Here is a 6,000-nt window from a genome sequence, read left to right as displayed (position 1 = left end):
CAAGTGGTGAATGATCTTGCCTCTGTGACCTTGGACAAATTATTTCCTCCCTTTAAAATGAAGATGTTGGACTGTATCCCTCCCAGCTCTAGCATAATACTTTAAGAGTTTGGGGAGGCTTCCATCTTCAAAAGCATCTGTCTGCTGTAAAGGTTCTCCCTCCACCACCACTCCTGTCCCAGAAGTCAAGCTTCATAGTCACCAAATGTAAAGAAACATCTATCTTAAAACTGATTATCTAGACTAATTAATTAAAATAGGAAGTCACCAAACACTCGTCTTCTGGGGGAGTAGGAGAAAGAGCCCCCCAGCAAGAACCTGTTGCTGTTGTTCATCCGATGACATCAGGAAGGTGATGCCATGACATGCAAGTGAATTGGATTTAAATGAAGCAGGGCTCAGCAGAGTCACCAGCCTCACTCTCTTCTCCAGAGGGGTCTGGGTCCAGTGGCAAGACATAGATCAGGATGACTAGAGATGGCTCTGGATGCAGTAATGGTATTGCTGGAGCTCTGTCTTTCCCTGTGGGGGAATTTCAACTTTGCCTCTCTAATTAAAGGTTCCATGTATGCCACTTGTCCTGGGCAGAGCAGCGGTACTTGTTCTAGATGTAAACATTCCTAGTTGTGGCTCTGCTATGCCATACTGAGATTGGCAGAAGAAACCGGGAGTGATAAGACTGGAAAAGGTACTTGGGGAACACATAATCACTGTCTTTGAATATTTAAGAAGTTTACATGGAAGAAGGATTGGAATTGTTCTTCTTGAACCCTAAAATTAGAACTAAAAGGAAGAGAGGAAGGGGAGTGAGAAGAGATTGAAGGGGTAGTTACAAAGCCATAAATTTGACCTTGAGATAAGGAAAAAATTCCTAACAATTAGAGCAATCCCCAAGTGAAATGTGCTATGGCTTCCCTTCAGTAAAGGTCTTTAAACCAAGGCTAGATAAAAGATTCTCCTCAGGCAGACTGAAAAGGAGATACTGGTTTAGATACTGTTTTGACTAGATGACCTCTGAGGTCTCTTCCACCTCTGCCTCAGCCTCCCCAGAAGCAGGGAGTATAGGCATGTGCCCCCAAGGCAGTCTCTTGAAACTTGCTAAATTAAAAGTTCCTCAATTTTTGTGTGTCACGGAGCCCCCCCGGCAGTCTGGCAAAGCCTATGGCCTCCTTCTCAGAATAGTGTTTTCGAAATAATTGAAGGAAATGCTAAGTTTCTGCAAGAGGTTAATGAAATAAACATATAGTGGGCGCTTTTTCTATCCAAGTTCATAGATCACCTGAAATCTATGCATAGTAGACCCAGGTTAAGAACCCTTATCCTGAATGTTATCTTCTCTTTTTCTCAAAGACAGAGCTCTCTCCTCCTGTTTGTAGGATCATTTCTTGGTTGCCTTTGCAGATTCACCACCCATCTCCTGCCCCGTAGCTTAACTGTCACCCAAGTCTCTGTCCTGAGTCCAAATTTCTTCCCTTTCTACATTTTTTCTACATTTTCTCCCTTAACACTTTCATAAGTCCTCATGGGTTTAGTTAGCATCTTAACACTGATAACTAAGAAATTTACATACTCAAACTTAATATCTTTCTTGAGCTTTCTTCCCATGTTTTTAACTGACTGCTGGACATCTTCACCTGGATGTCCTACCAGAATCTCAAATGCAACATGGCCATGACAGCATGCATCATCTGTCTCTATTACTCAGTTGAAAATAAAAACTTACCATTCCTCCAAACATCTCAGTTACTTATAGATACCACCATCCCTCCAGTCACCTGGGTTTACAGCCTTGGGATTTCCTTTACTATTCTCTCTCCCTCAGAATTACAGACTCTCAGAGTTGGAAGGGTCCTCAGATGCCCTCTTGTCCAGCTTGTATATAAAGAAGAATCTCTTCTTCAAAGGCGGCCCAATTTGTAGTGTGCTAGACTTGGAGTCAGGAGAAGCTCAGTTCAAATGCTGGCTCAGACATTTAGTAGCTGTGTCACCCTGGGAAAATCACTTAACCTCTCTCAGCCTCAGTTTCTTCATCTGTAAAATGAGGATAGTCTCCAAAGTCCCTTCAAGTTCTAAACCTAAGATTCTTCAATACCCTTGATGAGTGAAGACCCCAACGGCAACAGAAGGGAAACTCATTCTGGTCCTGGGATAGCCCATTACACTGTGGCTTAACTCTGTTGGTTAGGATGGTTTTCCTAACCTCAGGTTTTTGTGGGGACTTTTTCTCACCCCACCTACCACCATAGCTTGCCGAGCCTTGTTTCCTCTACCACCACCACACCTGTCCCTTTCTTCCCACCAGCCCGGCCTAGTTCAAGTACTCATTACCTCTCAAGTGTAGTATACTTTTGTAGACTAATAATCATTTCCCAGCTTCAAATTGTTCCCTCTTCTAGGCTATCCTTCACACAAGTGGCAAAATTATCCCTGCCTAAGTACAGATGTCTTACCAAATTATTTCCCTGCTCAAAAACCGTGTCAAATGTGAAGCTTTGACTGATGTCCATATACCCCAACACTATCTGTTACTTCTTTTTCCCTGTTCAATATACCCTATGTTTACTTACCTGCTATCCATCCAGTAGAATATAAGGTCCTTGAGGACAGGGAATCTCACTTTTGTTTTTGTATTTCCCAAGACCAAAATGCAGCATATAGTTATAACAGTAACTGGCATTTTTACAAATGCAATAACTCATATTTTATCCTTACAACAACCCTGAGGAGTTGCTAGCGTTATCCCAATTTTACAGATGAGGAAATTGATAAATGAAGGTTGTGATTTGCTCATGATCACAAAGCTAGTAAGGGTCTGAGACAGGATTTGAACTCAAGTCTTCCTGACTCCAGGTCCAATGAACTGTCTACTACACCACCTAGATGCCTCTAGTGTGAATTTAACAAGTAGATAATTAATATCTGTTGAATTGAGTTGAGTTGAATTCTTTCTGGTCCTCCTGAAATAGAAGCAGCAAGAACCATCCCCTGTGTCTCAGGTAGGCACCTGTAAGAAGTTAAGTTTTGTATATAGACATGGATCTTCCCTTCTCTGAAGCCCTCCCTCTACCAAGCACAGAGCCCCACATTTGCCTTTAGTCCCCTACTGCTGTTGCCCATTACACCTTACCCCAAGTCCTTGTGAGCTATGTACCCTGATCATACCCCACCCCCAACCCCAACCAGGCTCCCATCATCTCCCCCCCCTTCCCTCCTTCTCAGAATGGCAGCCAGCTGTGCTGCAGACATTCCTGTCCTTCCTCATTGATATTCAGGAATGGAAACCTAGCCCTGCCTCTGGATGCCCAGAGTTTGGGCCCTGCTCTCTCTTCCTGGCCTTCTGGCACTGCAGCTGTCCTTTGGAGGGCGCTAAGTCACTCTCCCCTAGCCATCTCTTCTGGGCTCCTAGCCACGGGGGTGGGGGGAATACTGACCAACCGCACCATTTGTTCCTTCAGCTGCCTCTGTGGACCTCCACTCTCTTTTCTTTCACAGGACCCTTTCTCTGGGGAAAGGACTGAAACACTGGGCGGCTGGCTTTGGAAGAAAAGACACTTTGCCATCTCTCTTATAGACAGAGATTCAGCTGGGAGTGTCCGGCAACCTTTAAACTACAAAATGTCCCAGGTATCCCAACCCTTCTCTAGTTTCTTCAGAGTCTCTCAAAGGACCCCAAATGTTGGCTCACCTCTTCACAAAGCCCCAACAGAGAATGGGGAACAGGGGAGAGGAGGAGACCAGCAGGATCACAAGGTTCAGAGACCAGGCCTTCCAACCTGACACCAACAGGGGGTCTCCACACAGTTGTTTCCCACACCCCAGCCTCACACCTCTGGGTTTTTGCAGATGTGGCTGTTTTTCTTTGGGGTGTGAAGGAGCCGGTCATTGGCTTACCTCCTTCTCCCCCTTCTAGTTACCCACTTTAGCCACTTCATCCCTCTCCTCAGATTCCAGGGTTCTGTGAAGACAGGCCCCTGACCCTGTTCTTGGGGTCACAGAGGGTGTACAGGAAAAAGATGAGCCAGCCTGTCTCCTCAGAGATGGAAGTTAGTCTCCCCAGGAGTCACTGGACAGAGTATCACCCATTTCTAGGTGCCCTCAGTAGGAGTTCAGCCCTGTTCTTCCACATTTCATCACTTCCTCTGGGGACATGGGTATCAGATAAGATGTCTAGATGGAGAATACATTTTTCCAGAGAGCTGGATGGTTTAAACCATGTCTTTTCCTTTCAGTTCTAAAAATTTGAATGTTTCTGTTTTTCATGGATTTGTAACGGTCATAAGGAGAAGAAGAAAAAAAAATCACCAAAAAGTTCCTCTAATCCAATAAACTTCTTCTTGTGATGTTTGTAGAATAGCTAAAACCAGAAAGTACTGGAAAGTACTGGCTATTTCATTAAACAACTTATTTGTAATATTTCTAGGTTGAAAAAAATGCTCTTTCTTGTTTCTCCTATCTATCTAACCCCTTTTTCTCAGTGTCCTTCTCTGGATCTTCATTCACATTGAGCTTAGGCTAGGATATACTCCTTAATTATCAGCCAGAGTTAATTAACTTCTATTTTCTAACAGGTATAGCAAAGACAGTTGCTACAGAAACATTCTCCCACACTGGGAGTATATTCTCCCCTTATGCATACAAGGTCCCTGGGGGGAACACATGTGCCAAAGAGTAAACTTAGATCCTCTGGTTCCTGGAAGTTCCTTTCTCCCTTAATGGAGTGCTCATAAATTTCCACTTATGTGTAGTTCTCTTGGAGAAGCATCATGGGGTTGTGCAGCTATTCTCAAAGTGAAGTCCCCAAAACCCTTTCACGGGGTCCATGAGGTCAGAACTATTTTCCTAGTAAGCTAAGGAGCTTTAATTTCTAAAATGGTATGATCATATACCATTTAGGTATAATCTAGATTTTTAAAAAGTCCATTAGACTCTTCAATATTTCAAAATGTTTGAGAACAATTTGTATGTAGCAGTCCTAAGATCAAGGGGACCAGCGTTCAAATAGCACCTGAAATACTTATGAGCTCTGTGACCCTGAATAAGTCAATTAACCTCTCTGTTTCGGTTTTAAATGCCAGAGGAGTTTCTATATGACCCTGGAGGTAATAGGGAGCCACAGCAGTTTAGTGAGAAAGAAAGGAATACGGTCAGATCTGTGGTCTTTTCTCCATGTCACACTGCCTCCTTCCCTTCACAATCTGACTCCAACCCACCTTTCCAGACTTACTATGCATTACTTCTCTCTTCATTACTCCTCTTTGATCCAGCCAAAATGGCTCGCTTGCTCTTCCTCACACCTGGCTGCTCCCTATGCCTGGTATGCACTCCCTCCTCAGCAGCACCTCTTAGAATCCCTAGTGCCCTTCAAAGCTCAGCTCAAAAGTCATCTTCTAAGTGAAGCCTTTCCTGAACCACCACCCCACCCCAAGTGCTAATGTATTTCCCCTCTAGAAGACAATTAATAACCTCGTATTTATTTTGTAGATATTTATGCCTACTCCTAGAAACTGAGACTGTTTTATTTCTGTCTTTGTATCCCAAGTACTTAGCACAATGCCTGGCATAGTGAAGGCATTTAACAAATGCTTGCTGATTGATTGATGGATTAATTCCAGACCAGACTTTTTCATATAAATCCTCAAGTTTCAGGCATTTATCTCCAGATTAATCAGAATGAGGAGGAAACCAGGCAGTAAAGACAAACAAATCTCCAGCCTGGCCAGCACCCACGCAAAGCCAAGCATGAAGGATCCATTGGATCATAGGATTTAGAACTGAGATGGACCTTCGAAACCATCTGATCAAACAACCGCATTTGACAGATATGGAAACTAAGGCCCAAAGAGATTAAATAATTTATCCAAAGTCATCAAAGTAGTATCAGACCAGAGTTTGAACCCAGATCTTCTGTCTTCAAATGTACTGTACCATGCCATCTCTGTCATCTCAAAATCATAGAATCACAGAATCTCAGAGTTGGAAGGGAACCAAGAGGTCATCTAG

The sequence above is a fragment of the Trichosurus vulpecula genome, chromosome 3 (genome assembly GCF_011100635.1).
Source record: "Trichosurus vulpecula isolate mTriVul1 chromosome 3, mTriVul1.pri, whole genome shotgun sequence".
Lineage (NCBI taxonomy): Eukaryota > Metazoa > Chordata > Mammalia > Diprotodontia > Phalangeridae > Trichosurus > Trichosurus vulpecula.
Note: the sequence above shows the minus strand (reverse complement) of the source record.